Raw genomic sequence first — 19,841 nt, forward strand, 5'->3', positions numbered from 1 at the left:
TCAAAGTACACGATGACGTAGTAGTCCAGAAGGTCATGGAACACATCGTTTATATACCTCTGGAAGACAGAGGGCGCATTACACAGACCGAATGGCATAACAAGGTACTTGAACTGGCCATAGCGAGTCCCAAAGGCCGTCTTCCACTCATCCCCCTGCTGGATCCAGATCAGGTTGTATGCCCCCTTTGGAGCAGCTGGGGCAGTGTAGGGGCCTTCAGGTACCGGCCGGGGTCCCCCTCCCCGCCGAGGCCCTTCGCTGCGTGCCTGTCTCCAGGCTTCCAGGCACTGGTCAATTCGCTGGCACAGCACCATAAGGGTTTTTTTTATTTTTTTTTTATTTTTTATTAACTACATTAACTAACAATACAAAGGGAAGAAAGGGAACAAGGGGAGGAAGGAAAAAAAAACACAACAACTACAACATGTAACAACTATGCTACACAAAATGTTTTCCCTTCATACTGCCATTATTCAAAAGTTAAAGCTTTATGTTATATTGATGGAGTGGTTGACCTTACTAAATGCAAATTACAATTTAAATTCAAATTAAATTTTCCTTCCCCTCCTGGGTCCCGGACGCAATTCTCTCTGAGCAACTGCAGCCGCCGTGCTCGTTTCCTCCCCCCCCCCTCAGACTTCTCCTTTTCGTCTTGCTTGGTGCACTGAAATTCCGGATTTTTATCCTCAAAATCCCTTAGTTGATCTTCTGATAATATCTTGAAAGCTTGATCTTTGTGACTGAACCAAATTCCTTCCGGAAATAACCATTTGTACTTTATTCCACGTTCTCTCAGAAGAGCTGCGAACTTTTTATACTTAAAACGTCTTTTCCGAACTAGAAATGGGACGTCTTTCAATATCTTAACTTTATTACCCAAAAAGTCCAAATCTGCATTGTATGAATTATATAGGATAGTGTCCCGGATCCTCTTAGATGAAAAATCAATGATGATCTCGCGAGGCAGCTGACGCTTCATTGCATATTTTGAAGTAGCCCGACGGACTTCCAAAATGGCGCTTTTTACTTCTTCTTTAGTTGCCCTCGCGGGTGTCGCCAGTAGTTCCGAGACCAGACCCCGTAAATCCTCATTTTCCTCCTCTTTCACATTCTGGAGGCGCAAAATTGTCTGTGTTCGTTCCACTTGTAGCCCGATCAGCTGGTTCTCCACCAGCTTAAGCTCTTTATTCGTAGCCTTCACGAGTGACGCACTTTCCCGAGCAGACTTCTCTGCCCCCCCGCTGCTTCCTTAATGGTTTTCACTTCGCTCTCAATTAAGCCCACCCTTTGATCTGTTTCGTTCAGCTTGTCAACAAAGGGTTTTATGGCTTCACCAACCGCCCTCCGCACTACTTCCTCCAACGACTCTCCCTTCAGGGCAGCCGAAACTGACTTGCCCAGAGCGGGACTTTGTTTTTTCGTTGCCATTTTAGGGGGGGGGGGAACCGCCAACCAGATTCTGAAACTCAGCGAAGGGGAAGAACGAGCCTTCTTAGCTTCAGATCCCACCACTCCTTCGCGTACGCTTGTAATAACAGAAGGGATTCACTTACTTGCAGGCTTTCGCCTAATTCTGCTCTTTGCCGTTTTCCATGGCCCGGCAGCACTTGAGGCGCCGCGCACGTCTGCCGGCCTCCGTAGGGACAAACGGGCAATTAACCCCCCGCATTGATTCCGGGGGGCTCTTCCCGCAGCGACCCGGACCCAGCCTCCCTCACTGGGAGTTTTGGGGGCTAATCTTCGCAGATCAGCCGCCCGGACAGGGTGCTCAGGCGCTTCCTCTCGGACCTGCGAAGAGGAGCGTCCGACATGGCTGAGAAAACGAAACCGAATCCCAGCACCACAAGGTTTTGAAGGGAACTGGGGCGTTCTGTTCGGGCTAGCTCATCTGCAACCTCATCAGAAAATCCCTCCATGAACTGGTCCTGCAGCGCCGCCTCGTTCCACGCAAGGTCCTGAGCCAATAGCTGGAATTCTGTCGTGTAGGCTGCCACGGTCCCCCGTCCCTGGCGGAGCCGTCAGATGCGCTGGTTCGTGCTCTCAGCCTTAACGGGGTTGGCAAAGGCTTGCTGGAGCCACTCCACAAACCTGGTGTAGTCTTGCAGCAGCGGCAACGGTTCCAGGAGCAGGGGCGTAGACCATTTGGCCACCTGGCCTTTCAAAAGACTCAGGATGAAGCCAACCTTGGTCTTGTCATCAGGAAAGTCTTGTGGGTGCAGGCTGATGTACAGCTGGCACTGGGCTAGAAAAACAGGAAACTCTTCCACTTCTTGGGTGGGCTCACTGGGCACTTGGGTGTGGCTGGGGGTGGTGTTGCCTGAGCTTGCTGCTGGAGCTGTTGCTGAAGCTGGGCCACAGCGTTGCTCAGTTGGGTTACCGTCTGCTGCAGCATCTGGTTTTGAGCTACGAATGCAGCAGCTGTGGCTGCGTCCATGCTGCCAGTAGCTGCTGGGGTGGGAGCAATGTGTCATGGTCAGGGCAAGGGCGCCTGGCGAGGCGAGGGCTGAGCTGAGCTCTGAGCTGCAAGCAGGAGCCCAGAGCTCGCAAGGTCTCGAGCCGGGGAAGCTGTCTCTCAGAGTTGCAGGTGGAGAAGAGTCAATAAGCTGAGCCGAGGTCAAGGAGCTGGGAAAGCTGTCCATCAGAGTCATGGGCGGAGGATAGTCAATAAGCCGAACTGAGGTCAAGGAGCCGGGAAAGCTGTCCGTCAGAGTCGCGGGGAGGGGGGGAGGAGTCAATGAGCCAAGCCAAGGTCAAGAAGCTGAGGAAGGAGCCGAGGTCGGGACGCAGGAAATCCTTTGAACAAGGGAGGACACGAGGTGAGCCGCCAGGCGCACGGAGTGTGAGCAAAGCTGCTCCCACGCTGGGTTCTGCCCAGCTTTCTGCTTATAAGGTCAGGGCAGCGTCAGAGGGCCAGGTGCCTCGCCTTCGCCTGATTGCTCTGCTTCGTCTTCAGCAGACAGCCCTGCCCGCCGCTGTGCCTGGAGTCGCGCGCTCCGCCTCCGCTCCCACAGCGCCTCGCATGCGCAAGCCTTTCGCCTTGCTGCCGGCTCGCTGGTCTTGGTCTTCGGAGGTGCTGGTTCTGTCTCCTCTCCACGCGCCCCCTTAGCTCCACTATCCTGCGCTGAGGGGCTGGGCCACTGATTGCCGTCCAGGGCTTTGGGGGCTGGGAGTGCACCCTGCACCGGCTCTTCCAGTCCCTCCTCAGAGGAGGAGGAATCAGCTGCAGGCAGAGCGCCCGATGGGGGTGGGTCTCTGACAGCCTGCTAATGAAGGGCATCTGGGAATTATGATTGCAAAACTGTAATATATGTTTGTATTCTGGTCTGACACACTCTTCTGGATTACTCTGGTCAGGCTTGATTCAGATATAAGTGTGCACTTAAGAAGTCTTGAGCATCTAGTTAGCTTTCCTATATCAAATCATGTGACTCGCAGAGGTACACTACACATAACGGTTTAGGTTCATTACTGGGTAAAGTACACAAATAATACAATGGTGGAGTCTCTGCTTCCCTTCTAAGCCTTTTTTATTATAACATGTTTATTTAGTATTCTTTATAATAACTCAGTTAACAAAAACCATACCATCCATTATAACAACTAAAGAGATCATTATGGAGCGCAATAAACATGAGTAAAAAAACCCAAAAACAAAACTCTTATCCAAGCATAAGAAGGTCACAGGTGAGGAGCCCCTTCTAATAAGAAGCTCTCTATCAGTTTAGCCTGTCTTATTTATAGGGTTCTAGAACCCTCTTTTAACGATAGCTGTTTCTCCTATTGTCACTTCCATAGTACCCAAAAGTGACATAGTGATTTTAGTGATGTTGCTGGCTAAGATTAATGAACAAGGCATGTTTGGATTGAAATTTTTATTTATTACATTTTGAATGTACATCCCTAATGGCCACATTTACACATATGTTCCCATTTGATGGGAATTGCAGCTGTAGTATTTACGGTTTACCTGAGGCAAGGTGTGTTTAATGTGTTTAATGAAACACCTTCTCCCTCCTTATGAAACACACTAAACGCTTTTTCAAAAAATGCTGCTAAAGTTACAGATCAGGGAAAGAAGCAGTTTCGAAGAGATAGCAAACTGAACATGAAACACTAAGCAAAAGGGGCATGAATTTTGCAGCCCATCCCCTTCACTCCTTTTTTTGGTAGGTGAGAATTCAGTGCAATGCTTGCAACAATAATATGCATGTAGCTGAAAGTCACTCATTTGTCTAAACCAGATGGGATAGAAATTAAATATTTGAAGAACCTCCAGGAAGCTAACCCAACATGTTTTAATAGCCTGCATTTATCTCTATATGTCACTCTGTACTATCATTTGAATATGGGCAGCCTGGTGATTATTTTCTCATGTTGCTATTTTATTAAAACAAATTAACTCGTATAACTTTATTAATGTCTATTGAAATCTCATGTTCAGAGGTTACATAACAGCAGGTTAGATTCTGATTTCTTTGTTAGGAGGAAAAGTCCAGTAGCAATATATAAACTAGCAGCATGGCGTAGTAGGGATTTTTTGTTTATTTGTTTTAGCTGCAGTAAATTCAATTGCCGTGGCAGAGAAAAATTGTTGACTAAGGCTGAGACTGGGGAAATTTACTAATCAGATAAAGTGGAAGAGCAAGACTACCTTACTTGTAAACTTTTGACAGCAAGAAGGAAAAAGTAGTACCTCTGAGGCCCCTTAAATTAATTAATTTATTTCTCCACCAGTCACAATTATACAGTATGCCTCTGACACCTTTACTGATAGTGAGCTGTCCACACCTTTTCAGTTTTCATAACATTATGTAGAAGGTGAAGTAAAAGATGTTTCTTTAAAATATAAACTGGTATTATCTTGGTATTGTCAGACAAAAGACAGCCTAGCTAATAACAGTATAGGAAGAAATATCTATAAAACCCATGCTGTAGAAATGAAAATACATTGTGAGTCATGGAATATAGATTGGTGACTCATAGATTCTGCTTTATGAAATGCTTCATTAAATGCCTATATGTTTACATTTGAGTCTGTAGGACAAAGTAAACCAGCTAATTCAGAAACTGCAACTGTCATGTCCATTCAGCAACTTTAGCTTGAAACCTCGGCATAGTCAACTGTGATGGATATAGCTAGAACTATAGAAGATTAGTTATTGGATTTGACCAAGAAAATCATAGAAGATGTCTTTGTACACAGAAACAGGACTCACCCGTCCCCTTAGATAGACATGCCACAAAGGGAGTCTAGAGAGCTAGAGTAGAACAACCTTAGAGATTGGGCATAAAACAGAAAAGTAACACAGTTGTATGGCCTTTTGTAGGTTAGAAAAGCCATCTTACATATGTATAGATACTATTTGTTGAGGCCCAAGTTCAGAGAGCATCTGAGAATGGCAAGAATTTCTAACTTCACGGAAGTTGGAAATATTAATTTAAGGATGTATCTATTAGTTGAAGGCTAAAAGATATTCATATGTACAAAAAAAAACTTCTGATCACAAGTTTTCCATAGATTTGGTAAGATAAAATGTAGCAAAAATGAACTAACAGTTTTTATATTCTTTAAGAAGATGTTTCAAATATAGATAACCTTGTCTGGTATTTGAAGTTATACGATAATTAGTTAGCCAAGAATATGAACCCTTAAAGCAGGACAGTTAGGAGATGGCTTTGAAACTATATAAATATGATAGTTTCAGGTGGGTAGCCGTGTTGGTCTGTAGTAGAAGAGCAAGATTTGGGTCCAGTAGCACCTTAGAAACCAGCTAGATTTCTACGGTATGAGCTTTTGAGACTCAAAGCTCCTTTTGTCTGACAAAGAGAGCATTTTGACTCTCAAAAGTTCATATCCTGAAAAGCTAATTAGTCTCCAGGGTGCTACTGGTCCTAAATCTTGCTCTTCTATAAATATGAGAAGCTGGATTGATTGAGAGCTTCTTCCTAGAATGCAATCTTTGCCTGTGACCTGCTTACCTTTCGATAAAATACATTTTTGGACTCATAGAATTGCTCTCCATTAATGATCTATGTAGTTATAATGGATGGTATGATTTTCTGTTGATTATGCTGATATTAAGAATGCTGAATAATTATGTTTTATTAATAAAGTTTTTTTAATGGAAACAGAAATTCTTTAATAGTATTATTTGTGTACTATACCCAATAGCAAACCTAAAATGTTATCTATGGTGTACCTCTTGCCATGAGTTAAATGATTTGAGACAGGAAAGCTAACTAGATGCTTAGGGCTTCCTAAGTGTATGCCTATATCTGAATTAGGCCTTACCAGATTCATAGTTTCTTAAGCCACGTTTAGAAATAGAGAATGTTTGCAAGAATGCATGAACAGCCACATTAGTCCAACGATCAAGGACACCGTACGCTAGCACTGGAACAACTTGTTCCACTCCAATATGACATGTGATATGCTTGAACCTCTCCAAGTAGTTTGACTCTTTGTCCTCCCTCCCCCCCCCCCCGCCTTTGGTCAGCCCAGCAAGATAAGAAACAACCCTGAAAAGCAAAGACTGGTTGAGCCAATTAGTCTGGCAAAGGAAAACAAAGATGTCAACAAGGAACATCTGGTTCCAAGCAAGAACTGGGCACACCCACATTTTGGAGGCTAAAGGGAAAGTATAGAAGAGGTGAAGGAAGAGAAGGGCCTGATGCATCAAGTCGTCATCTGCCCTACAAAGGAGGGAGGCAAAGATGGGGCAGAGCAGAGTTCTATCAGCAATCATCAGTGGCGCTTTTCTTCTCCAGGAGATTGTGTATATAACTATGTCTGGGCAACCTTACCTTGGTTGAGTGTGGAGTGTGAATGAAGCTAGCCTAGGATATGTAAGGGATTTAAATAAAGCTTGGTTTCATTTAAAAGGATCCTTACCTAGCACTTTCCATGTGTTTGTTACTGAATATGGCGTCATGGTTCTAGGATCTGATCAGACAATGTATTATCTTCTTCCTGGTTTATATTACAGCCACCATCCAGCTCAGAGCATATATGGATTATTTTATCAGCAAAAGTGTTAAACCTTTGCCACAAACCCATGTCCAACTCAGGCTTAGGCTGACCTTCCCCTACTTTGAGGTAAAACTTCTCCTCTTTAAGCCTATGAAGCTGTATACTGGGCTGGGAAGCCTCTGGTAGCGTGGTTGATGTTAAGCTTCAACTTTCCTACTTGTCCCACCTTTAGGAAATATTAAAGATGGTTACCCAGCCAAGTCTTAGTAGGCGACAGATCCGGGGTTTGCATTTCCCTTTAGCAGAAAACTGGCACATAAGGCTTGGGGAGGTTCAAAATGCAACTGAAGGTTTATTTACAGTAGGTAAAGTCAGAAGGCAGGTAGGCAGGTGTTTGACCTGAAGAAACAGAAAGGTTTTTGTACAGGAACTTCACTGGTGTGAGTCACAAAACACTTGGTATAACACTAGGTTGCTGGCTTCTTTCAGAGGTTGACACTGCTTTACAGATGTTACACTTTATATACTCAAACACAAACACAGCACAACTTTCCCTCCTCTCCAGACTTAAGGGTGCTCCACTGAGACAAACCCTTTCTAGATACTGGGCAGGCATTATAGTTATGAGTCCTGGCACTGAAGGGGAGACTTCTCTCTACCCACTTCCTTGGCCCTCTATAATTCCCAGATCTCTTGAGTCTAAGTAGGAGTTAGTGCTGGTTTTCCCCACTTTAGTCCTAGGACTAAAAGTGTTTCACAAACATTATTTCCTCTCACAGAGGATTCTCTGGCTGACCCTCTCTGGTCTAAAGCCAGGCTCCAACTCCCTTTCACTCTCTTGTTTACTCTCCAACTCCAACCGACAGTTTCCCCAACATTCCATCCCCAACTGCCATTTCAGGCTAGCCCGGGGGGGGGGCATGTCAATCATATGTTCACTGAATGAAAATCTCAGCCTCTGAAGCTGAGTCCATCACAACCTTAAACAAGTGGGGTGGTATTAGCTGGCTGATGCAATGGTCATAGAGAAATAACTTTTCTTTGTTGCTACCACAGCTGTTTCATAAATCTACCAGTGGCATGCTCTGTTAAATTCAGTGAATCTTTTCCATTAGTGACTTTCTAGATGTCTTCTGACCTCTTTAGATTACCCAGCTCCATGATAAACCACAAGGCTGGTTTCTACCCAAAAGTGTGAGAGGCTGACAAGGAGTAATCTTGTCAAGATCTATGAGCCAAGCTACAAGTGATGACTGACACAAATTAGACATGTATCAGTTTCATGCAAGTTTTGATGGGAACTGTAGGCATCCTTGCAGCTTGACTCTCCATTTAATTTGAAGTTTACAGAGCAGTAGCATGGTTCAGCTTTGGGTGGGGACTGGGTGAGCGGGAAGGCAGTGAAGCTCTGGCCCGCCACAGCGCTGGCCCAGGCACACATGCAGCATCGCTCTGTGGGGGCTGGGGGAGCGGGGGGGGAGATTCAGCGATGTTCTGGCCTGCCCTGTCTGCTGTGTGGGGAGGGAGGGGGCAGGAGAGGGGCCCTGCAACACACCACCACCCAGCAGAGGCGAAGAGGGGTGCCCTGCAAGAGCCCGATGCCTGCAGCCCCCTCCTGACCACATGTTCTCCCTCCCATAGACTACTGCTCTGTAAACTTCAAATTAAATGGAGAGCCAAGCTGCAAGGATGCCTGCAGTTCTCATCAAAGCCTGAGTGAAACTGACACGTGTCTAACTCGTGTTAGGCATCACTTGTAGCTTGGCTCTATGAGGTGCTTCATATTCCAAGCTCTCACCACAGCCTCAACAAAGCAAGTGTTTGGAATTCTAAAATCCTCCAGTGCACTTTAGAATCCAGAAAATCCATGAGCCTCCGTGGGCAGACCATTTTTACTGCCCTCCTTCTTGCAGGGTGTTGGTGCCATATTCAGTAGATAATAGTGAGGCCATGAATCAGGCTGAATTCCCAATCCCAAAATAAAACCTCTTCTAAAAGACTCAATGCAAAACATCAAGTCTAAGATGTGGTCTCTTTAATGTGTTGGACCCATGGTGGTTTGAGAGAGGACCAGGGCCTATAGACATATAATGCCAAGCACCAAAAAGTTGAAAATGATGGGGTTATAATAAATTTGATTCTGCTGTTAGTACTGAATCTCAGTGAGAGAATGCATGGATGTAGAATTTTCCTAGCGTCTAGCTTCATATTGACTCCCTGTCCAATTTTATCCAACCCTACCCTCAAGAAGTTCAGAGTGGTATATTTGGTTCCCCATACACCATTTTATTCTGAGAACAATGCTATAAGGTGTGTGAGGCTGTGTGGATTAGAGTCAATCTAAAATTTCAGCTGACAGAAGGGATTTTTTTTTTTGGTTAGGGAATTGTACTACTCTTGCTTCCACTGAAAAATATCCCCAATTGATGTTTCTGGAGGAGAGGAGACCCCAAGAAATGGCATCAGGGAAGTCAGAAGTCAGCTGTAGGAGGGAGAACTGGCAGGAATTGCTTCCCCTTCCATTTTTAGAAATTCCCTCTCTATTTAATCCTGTGACAGGTCACCTAGAAAACATGGCAGAATGGAGATTTAACCCCAAATTCTTGTCCAACATTCTAATCAATACACCACACCCACTTTCCTTCCTTTTTACAGCAAGCAAATAGCTTAGCACATCTCCCTGTAGAATGCAAGGAGTAAAGAGTGCTTTCATTGTTAAACTAATAGAAAATGAGCTTTAAATAGTCTTGGTTGTTACATACTTTTAACAAGGAAAACTAATGGGGAAAACAATGAATAATCAAGTGCCATTTATTCTGAGAATCTTCTCCTTTCCTGGTCCTTTCCCTTCCTCTTTAATATTAGGCATTCCTCAGGGTGTACTGAGGCCTTCCTGTCTCAAACATGTCATAAACAGCACTTCCAATTCGGGCAGCAGGAGTCCTAGTAGCAGTCTTTCCATCCTAACCTCTCACTGCAATACAGAAACAGGGTAGGGAAAGATTGCTGAAGCTGGAGTTGGGAATGAAAATTATCTTAATAATAAAATGAAATAACTGAACCAGCAAATGAAATGTAATTTTTTTTAGAAAAAGGAAACAAAGCAAACAACAAATGTTTGCCTCTATTTCAAAGTAGGCAATCTGCTGGAAGGGTAGAGTAGCAGAGAAGTTATTACCTGTACGGTGAACATCCATCTTTCTTGTCTGTTAATGCCCACCCATGGAGCATAAAGTCAGCTTTGCTGACCAAAAAGCAGGAGATTTTCAGACAGAAAATGCTAGAGGATATGTTGATCCTGTTATTTGGAGTGGATTATTATCAATATTTATGTATTGCTTCAGGGGCAAAAATGCCTTAGGCTAGCACTAATTATCTACTTAATGTTAATCCTGCTTTCAACAAGAAAAGTGTGTGGTTGAACAGGAAAAATGTGGCAGCCATCAAGGACCATTTCAAGCTGCCTTCAATCCTGACTATCAATTTGTTAGTTACCTGTCTGGCTCACAAATTGAATTTAATGCAAAAATATAAATGCAGTGTTTTGATTAGATTCAGAAACAAAGGGCCAAGCTACAAGTGACGAATGACACCTGAACAGCAAGTGTATTTCTCCCTGTTCACTTGCCCTCCACTCAATCCACTTGCCGTTCAAGTGTCATTCATCACTTGTAGCTTGGCCCATAGACACAAGAGATTAGAAATATCCCATTTTTTAAAAAAAAATATTAGCCATGGTTACTAAGCTCATCACCAGAAATGCAGTTTTCCTCTTCCCTCCTCTTTTCTCGTTCATCAGTAGCTGAGTCCATGATACATTTCATGCTATGTAGGATTATTGATTTATTTAGTTATCCATTTATCACACTTCCTCAAAGGATCTCAGGGCAGCATCTAATGGGTTACCCACTCATATACTCCCAACTATATCCCTGGGTGAGATAGTTTGGTGTGATCCTGTGCCCTGGATGCTCTTCACTAACCAAACAGTATTAGAGCAAGGTTGTCCCAGGATTTAGCTTCAGCCCTGACTTGAGTTGCCTTATGGAATCCAGTCATTAGCCGTCCAAGTAACAGAAAGAAGGCAGGTGAGAGAATAGCTATATTTGAAAAAATATGCTTGACAGTAAAAGCTAAAAGAAAGGACCCTGAGTTCTGTCATTCAGGAACACCCCACCCGCCAAACCCCAGCAAAAACAAAACAAAAAAGATGGAGAGGAGACTCCCCCCCCCCACACACACACACAACTCATCGGTCACTTTGCTCCAGTGCAATCTGGAAGTGTCTCAGAAAGCTTCGGCATCCTCCGTCCATATTGGGGCACACCTAACTTGAAGTTACTTCTGCCTGGTGCCTCCATCAGATCCCCATGGGGAGCTGTGCCTTAGGTACAGTTTCTGCTTTCTCCAAGCTAATTGCCTCCTCTCAATGATGCTGGGCAAAAATGACCTAGGCAACTTGCATTTCAGTATTTGAATATCTCAAAGTTAGGGGCTACCTTTGTGAACTGATACCCAAAAATGCTGTTTTAAGGCCTACAACAGAGTTTGAGGAATTGCTTTTAGTGGGTGATAAAGGTTTTATTTCCAGTATGTATTTTTGTTTATTGAAAATGATGCTCAAACCTGATCAAAACTTCTGCAGTAGGTGGAAAGAAAATATAGGTAACAACTTAAATGATTCAACGTGGAAATTTATTTTCACTCATGGTATTTCCTTTACAGTTAGCCTCTCTTTTAGGGAAAACCTGTTGAAAATTATTTATAGGTGGCATTTCTTTAAGGCTGGCAAAGATCTAGAAGACTGGTACCAGCATATACTGATTCTGTAAAGAAGATAAGGCAGATTTTTTTTCACATATGGTGGACATGTATACATGCTTCCAGTAATTGGAAGCATGTGGTGAAAATTATATCAATTGGATTGGAAAAACAAACCCCATATATCTGCCTGATATATCTAGAGATCAGCAAATGGTTGCCTTGCATATGATTACTACTACCAGGCTGGTTTTGCCAGGTAATGGAAACAAGCAGATATTCCTAAGCTACAAGATTGGTTGTTGAAAATAAAGGAGATCTATACTTTAGTGAAATTAACCATTTGCCCCCCTATTCGGAATGAAGAGACAGACACAAGGCTTGGGTATAAATTTGGGCCATTTATTGACCAACATTAAACTTAATAACGGCAAGGGTATAACTAGCGGTACTACAGGTCAAGACAAGGGGTCAATTGGACCAACTCCTCGACCTGCTTGGGCGAGCACCCCCTGCCCCAGGTGCGAGCCATCCATGTGAATGGCTATAACCCGGCCGGCCAGGTGAATGGTTCCCCCCTTAAAGCTCCATACACCCCAGCCGTGAAGCCCGAGGGAAGGACTTGTACAGGGGGTCCCACAGGCAGTCTGCCCTCTCAGCTGGCAGCCGTACAGCCCGCCAGCCAATCCCTGACAGACCCCTATTCCCCACCAATGGGGAGGTGCCACTGGGTGCTCACCGACCCGCTCTGTCTACCCAAATCTAACCTGCCACAGCTAGGGTCAAGCCTCTGCTTAGGCCCTTGCACCCCACAGTTAGCCTAGTGCCAACCATCACCCTTGCCATCAGTTACCACAGAATATTGTTGCCCTTCACCAATAGGTGAACACCGACACCTCTGTAGAGGTTGGCAACTTCGGCCCTAATGCCAGGAAAGGGCAAATAAATACCCCTCCTGCTCCCAAAGCCTTTTAAAGGGCCATTTTGGCCTTATGCCATGACCCCTGATAACCTCTGTAGAGGTCAGCAAATTCAGCCTTTATGGAGGGGAGTGGCAAATAGATGCTCAGTCCCTCCCGACAGCTTTCTCTTGGGCTCTGTTGGCCATATGCCTAGCCCCAACCTAGTGGGTCTCAATCGTCCCGCCACACTGACGCGGAAGCACTGCAGACCAAGGTCATCACCACCCAGGTGAATGACCCTTCCCGCCACCATGACGGGGAAGCACAGTAGACCAAGGTCACTACCATCCAGGTAATAACCAGAACGTAAGGCGGAGGTGCACTGTTGCCAAGTAGGCCCCCTCTCCTGCTTTAAGGCCTGCCATGGACTGTGGTAAAGTTTCCTGCATTACTGTTTTACTGCTACACAAAGATTGCCCTGCACGTGTGTGTTCTGGTACACGTGTCAGTTTCCTGTCTGCTGTTTGATTACCTTGCTGCTACAACAGACTGTGTAGTTCCCTGACTCCATGTTTGGTTAACTGCACAAAGGACTCTTTTCCTGGGCAGCCCTGCTCAGACTTATATCTGGACTTCCCAGTGTGTGTTTAGACTTTATTACAAGTGTGCCCTGAGCCTGCATTGCCATCTGCCACGGACTGTGCCTGTTCCCTGCTTTGGACTGTGTTTTATGTGCTGCTCCCCCTGCCTCCATGGAAGCCTGCCTCATATGGGCCCAAGCCGCTGCTAGCAGCCGGGCGCCTGCCGGGGAAACCTCCAGCGAGCCTGGCTAGGCGCTCCCTGGTCAGTTCCCGCTTGGAGCCTCCCGCGGGCCGGTCGCCGAGCTTGCCCCCGGTACCGGGCAGCCTGCTATCCAGCCCCAGCTATGCCCCGCCGGCATCCATGTTCTCAGGCAGCCAGAAGACCCAGAGGAAAAGACTGCTTTGGGAAGCCATTTCGGTGAAGCGGGCACACCACGTCCGCAGTGAGAGTACCTCGCCCTGCTCTGCATATCTTAGGAGCCACCCTGGAGAAGGAACTAAGTGCCGACCATCCCAAGCACTTAGAGAATGCATCTCAAAGAGACCTCCGCATTCCAGAGCTGATGACATCAGGACAAGCCCTGTCCGCTGGAACATCCTTTCAGCCCACTCGGATTTCCCCCTCCCTCCTTTGTCCCTTCTTCCTGAGGTGTCACTTATCACAATCAGATTACCAAAGTGTCCCATCCAAGCCATTCAGTAACCCATTAGAACCTTTGTCTTAATCTGTGAGAACCACCAAGTACAGCACCAGCCCCAGGGTACGTTTTGGGGTATTTAAGTTGGTCTCTCAGACCGCATGGTGCGCGTGCCATCCTATCCAGAACCCCTCGCTGTCCATCTGTGGTCCCAGTGCTGGCATTGGGCCACCTCGCTGTTGTGTCTCTGCTTCGCTTCAGGATTGTGAGTATTCCCCACCAACATTGGGAACCTGCTAATGCGAAAGTCTCTATATTTCCTACTCTGTATTTCCTAGGTCTTGTATGTTTTCTTGTATGTATGTGCAAGTTCAGGCTTACCCCACACTATTAGTAAATACATGTGATTGAACCTATTTGTAGTCTGCCTCTTTGTCACTAGAGTGTCTGGAATCGGGACCTCCATAAACATAGGTTAGATCCGCGCTAATTTTAGTTACAGACTGCTAAAGCTAATTTCCCCTTATAATAAAGAGCAGTTCTGGTAACAGCACCTCCCCTCAAGCCATCAGGCCACTACTTGCCTGGGCGCTGCAAGCCTGTGTGAGCCTGTAAGGAAAGGGCCATGCCGTGAGACAAGGTCAACACCACGCGGCAAATGACCAACATGTGAGGCGGAGGTCCGCACCTCCCCTCCAGCCATCAGGCCACTACTTGCCTGGGCGCTGCAAGCCTGTGTGAGCCTGTAAGGAAAGGGCCATGCCCTGCGAGACAAGGTCAACACCACGCGGCGAATGACCAACATGTGAGGCGGAGGTCCGCACCTCCCCTCCAGCCATCAGGCCACTACTTGCCTGGGTGCTGCAAGCCTGTGTGAGCCTATAAGGAAAGGGCCATGCCCTGAGAGACAAGGTCAACACCACGCGGTGAATGACCAGGACGTGAGGCAGAAGTCCGCACCTCCCCTCAAACCATCAGGCCACTACTTGCCTGGGCGCTGCAAGCCTGTGTGAGCTTGTAAGGAAAGGACCATGCCCTGTGAGACTAGGTCAACACCATGCGGCGAATGACCAAAATGTGAGGCAGAGGATTGCACGCAGAGGCCCTGTCACTACCCGATTGGCATCCTCTTGGCCTGATGAGCCACCCAGAAAATCATGCTGTGTCCACATATGAGGCTTCAACACCTCCTGCAGTGAATCACAGCACCTAAAAAGAAAAAGAAACAATTAGACACAACTCTTTAAAGCGTCAGCAGGGGTGCACGTATACCCAATACACTGCCTACTATCACCGACCTACTCTTTGGTCTCAGATAGCCCAGTGCAGTTGCACTGCTCGGACTCATCACAAGGGCCCACCTGAACAATTGTGCCCCCACTGTCACTGATCCATCTTGGACCACCTAATATGAAGGGTCACTGAATCAGTCTCAAACTTCAGGTCCTGTGCCCTCAGTGCACACCCAGACAGATCTGTGAGGAATTGGGCCACCAGCTCACTCCTCTCAGAGTTCCGCAGAAGGCCATCAGTGACGTTACATGAATAGTGCAGACTCATATCCTGATAGGCACACCTTTTTCCAAACAGAGCCTAAACCCAGGCTGCAAGTCTGTGTGAGCATGTAAGGAAAGGTCCAGACCCTATGAACCAAGGTCATACCACCCAGGTGAACAAACTGAATGTGAAATGGAGGCCGCTCCACCCTCCAGCTCATAAGGCCACCCAGCCTATGCATGCAAGAGCCATGCCCCACAGCCCAGGTTATTACTGCACATGTGAATAACAATATGTGAGGCAGAGGACAGCTCCTCCCCTCAAGCACACTGGGCCACCCAGCCTATACATGCACGTCTGTGGGGCCTGTAATAGAAGGGCTGTGCCCTTGGAAATTTCAACTCATTACCCCCTGGTGAATGACCAGGAGTGAGGGAAAGATCCTCATGTCCCATCAAACAGAAATAACAGCTGGCCATCATGTTCCTTGTGGCTAAGTGCAGTGTCAACCAGACCCTTCCTTAAGGGCTTGGGGCATCACTGTGCAAATTCTCAAGAATCTAACTTTCACACCAACCATTAACATCATGTAGCCCCAGAAAATGCCCAGGCCGACATCAAACGGGGAGGTTTACTGGTGAACCTAAAGGCGCATAAGCTGCCTGATGGCTGCTACTGGATACAAGGCAAGCCCCTTAATTTCAACCCCACCCCCATAACTGTGGGATATATCCACTAGCCATAACTCCTACAGACCAACCTATGCCCCAGCCTAGAGACCTCCATCTACTTAGACATAGGTGCACCGTGTGCTGGGAGCTATAATATCTGGTTGACCAATAACCACAGCCATCCCTGAAGGCCTAGCTCAGAGGAAATCTGAGGGCAAACTGCCCTGTTGCATCTGCAGTTGAGACTGGGTGTTGCTTTGAAACATAAATGCCAGGACCAGTCTCCGGAACCCATCTCAAAATCCTATATGATTTGGATGAAAGGGTTAGGTATGGGCATCACTGCCTAATTGTCCACGTGAAGTGTGCTGAGGGGTTATCTAGTTCCCTCCCCCACACCAACTGCCAGGAGGATTGGAAAATTCCAAGCATATACGGTGTATAGTAAGTCCCCCATTCTGACTGGTAAATGGGCCACTGCTCAGCCCACCAGCGCCCCTGAACTAAACTCAGAACTGTTAAGCCCCAAGGCAGCAGAAACTCCAAGGAAACTCCACCTCTAGGTATCAACACCCTGGAGACAAGGCTCAAAGCCCAGCCAGCTGCTGAAGCTCCCATAAAGGAGGCCGGCTGGCAGCTGCCTGGTCCATGTACAGTAAACCACCTTAAATCTAATCACTGTCTCCCTCCTCAGGTCTACCTCATCCTTCTCCTCCACTTCCTGAAGAGGAGGGTTAACCCCCAAACTGCTGCTCCCTCTATGACTGTCCCTTTATAACTGAATCAAGAAATAACTCAAGAGGCCAGACTATAAAACTCAAAGGCAATACCCAAGAGGATACAACCCAGGAGTCTAAACATGGGAGCCTGGAGACTGTTGCCTTACCCCAGGAGCCCCCACAGTCATGCACTAGGAGCCAGTGGACTTACCTATCTGCCAGTCAGGTTCACTGTTACCCTCACATGACTAGGTTACAGCAGCCTAGGCCAGTTCTGCTACCATCAATTGTGCTAAGGCTGCAAAATTGAGCAGGGGTAGGGGTTTACAAGCTACCACCCTGAGCATATAAACCCTTGCTAAGCCAATAGCAATAATATGTGAAGCAATCTGCCTTTCAGATGACTGCAAGCCACCCCCTACCCCAGCCTCAGCCAGGCCTTCACAGCTGTAGCTGTAAGTACTTTCTCCAATAGAGTGAAAACGTTGGGGAGGAAGGGGGCTAGATAAACTAGAGGCCTGCAGGGACTGAGCCTAACCATGTTTCCTGCTTTCAACAAGAAAAGCCCTCCTGACTGATGGACACTGATAGCCCAGTAATTTCCTTACTCCCTGTGGCCACTTCATCATCCTCAAAGGTTAACTGTGCAGGTAGGGCTGCTTTGCAGGATACATATTCAGTGGCTGTTTGCCCTTAGCAGGGCTGCTAGCCTTTATATTGTTTAAATTTATAGTGGCATGATGGAAATGTACAGTAACACAATGTATTGCAGTAACACATACCCCCAAAATGGAAGCCCAAACACTGGGTAAACTGCAGAGGCATCTATAAAATGGCTGCCAGTGCTAGGCTAAGCAGGCCACAGGATGACACACTCAAAATGGCCACCCCAGCACAGCAGAAGCTGTAAAAGCCTCACCAAAATGGCCTCCACTGCCAGTAAGCAGGAGGCAAATCAGACCATATAAAACCCACACTCAAAATGGCCACTGCTGGAGCTATGCATATTGCAGATGCCTTCTCAATAAGGCTGTACTGCCAGGAGGCAAAGAAGGCCACTGATGCCACACTCGAAATGGCTGCATCCAACTGAATAAACTGCCAAGCCTTTTCACAAAATGCGCCCCCTGCTGCCTGAAGGCCGTAAGCCGAGCTATTGCTGCTAGAAATACTCCCTCCCAAGTAAGTATAAACGGGGGGGTGGGGGGGAGGAAAACAGCCTAGTCAGAGAGGAGGCCTACCAGCATCCACCCTGCTAAGCCAGAAGCAGTAATGTAATCCACCCCTCATATGGCTACAATTCTCTCTTGCAGCCTACAGAAAAGCCTATTGCTGTTTATGCTGAAAGTACACCCAACAAAATAAGGGGAAGCAAAGCCTAATTAGGCTAGAGGCCTGGAAGGACTGGATATAACCCTGCTTTAGCCCTCCTGACTGATAACCAACAGTCCCCAAGTGTAAATAAGAAGAGGATGATAATAATAATAATAATAATAATAATAATAATAATAATAATAATAATAATAATAACTCTGCCAAACCACTGAGCCTGGCACTGGGCCCTGGCTCTCCTCCTGTTGTTTAAAGATATCAAGCAGGGGATTATCACAGCTTTCCCCAAGAAGGTAGCTATAGCCACCTAGCCCTGAGGGCCTGCAGTAAAACTGGCCTCAGAGGAGCTCGGCTGAGAGAGCTTTCAAAACTGACTGAGCCCTACAGAGGCGGAGCTGCTCTTTACAGGGCCAGGCCCCACCTCCCAAAGCCTGGATGCCCAGGAATGTAAGGCTGTCTCTCCATCCGTGCAGTGAGGCAAAAGTGGCACCCAGCCTAAACATGTTTCACATGCAGCTGGGTGTGCCATCTTCTCTATAGAGTACATCTTTTATGGAGTGATGCAAAGAATGGAACTGATAACTGTATAACTGGAAATAGTATTGATAACATCAGTTGATGGTGAAAGGCTTTATATGTCCATGGAGGCATGACGGAAGGGGATTTAGATTGACAACGTATCTTATAAATATTTTGGATTTTTTTGTACATCTCTGTAACCTGTTTATTTGAATAAATTAAAAAAATTACAAGGGCAACATAGAAAGGACTCTGGGGTCCCCAATACCTCTGCTGCTCCCATGTCAGGTTTCTGCTATGGGGACAAGGGCATGAACTGGTCTCGGCAGGACTGGCTATACCCTACACTGATTCTTTTCTTTGGAATTGATGTGTTTCGTTTATTAAATGTATGCCACTTTAACCTTATAGAACATAACATGTCACTAGGACACAGTTCCTTCCAAGGGAAAGGGCTGTGGCTTTGCATGCAGCCACTGCTTTGCATGCAGAAGGTCCCAGATTCAATCCCCGGCACCTCTAGTTAAAAGGACCAGGCAGTAGGAGATGTGAAAGACCTCTGCCTGAGACCCTGGAGAGTTGCTGCCAGTCAGAGCAGACAATACTGACCTTGATGGACTGATGGTCTGATTCAATATAAGGCAGTGTCATGTGTTTTCATGTGTGTAGTACAAAGGCCCTGAATAAGTCCATTTTATGGGAAAATTTCTACCAAATTTTATCCATATGAGTGGGGAAACAGCTGGCCTCAATTTTGTTCCATGTTTTGTTCCATGTGGGAAAAGAAGTCAGAAACTGTCGTTTTAAAAAATTGAAATGGTGGCATATTAGCATTCAGTAGTTTTTCCTCACATCTTCATCCATGGTTCTCTCTCTTCTTTCTTTGTTTCACTAAACATTATGGTAAGATTATGAGATTGGCAAATTGTTAAGTAGTATATTAATCTAAATTATCACTGAATTGGGAAGAGATAAAGTACTGAAAAAAACCTGCATCGTTTGAGCATTTGATATTCACCCTCCAGTACTCCTAGCACACTCTCAAGGTAATGAGACAGATTTATGCTTAAGCATGATGAGTATTTGTATCACTTTATAGTGAATAAATGCCAAACAGTGAAATTTAAAATTAATCTTAAAATTTTAATGATTTTTGAGGAACAACTTAGAATGCTACATTTATTTGTTAAAAGAAGCTGCTCTAATTTACTGCTTCAACTAAATCTCAGATAATAATGTATTCATGTTCTT

Source organism: Eublepharis macularius, chromosome 8 (assembly GCF_028583425.1).
Source record: "Eublepharis macularius isolate TG4126 chromosome 8, MPM_Emac_v1.0, whole genome shotgun sequence".
NCBI classification, from domain to species: domain Eukaryota; kingdom Metazoa; phylum Chordata; class Lepidosauria; order Squamata; family Eublepharidae; genus Eublepharis; species Eublepharis macularius.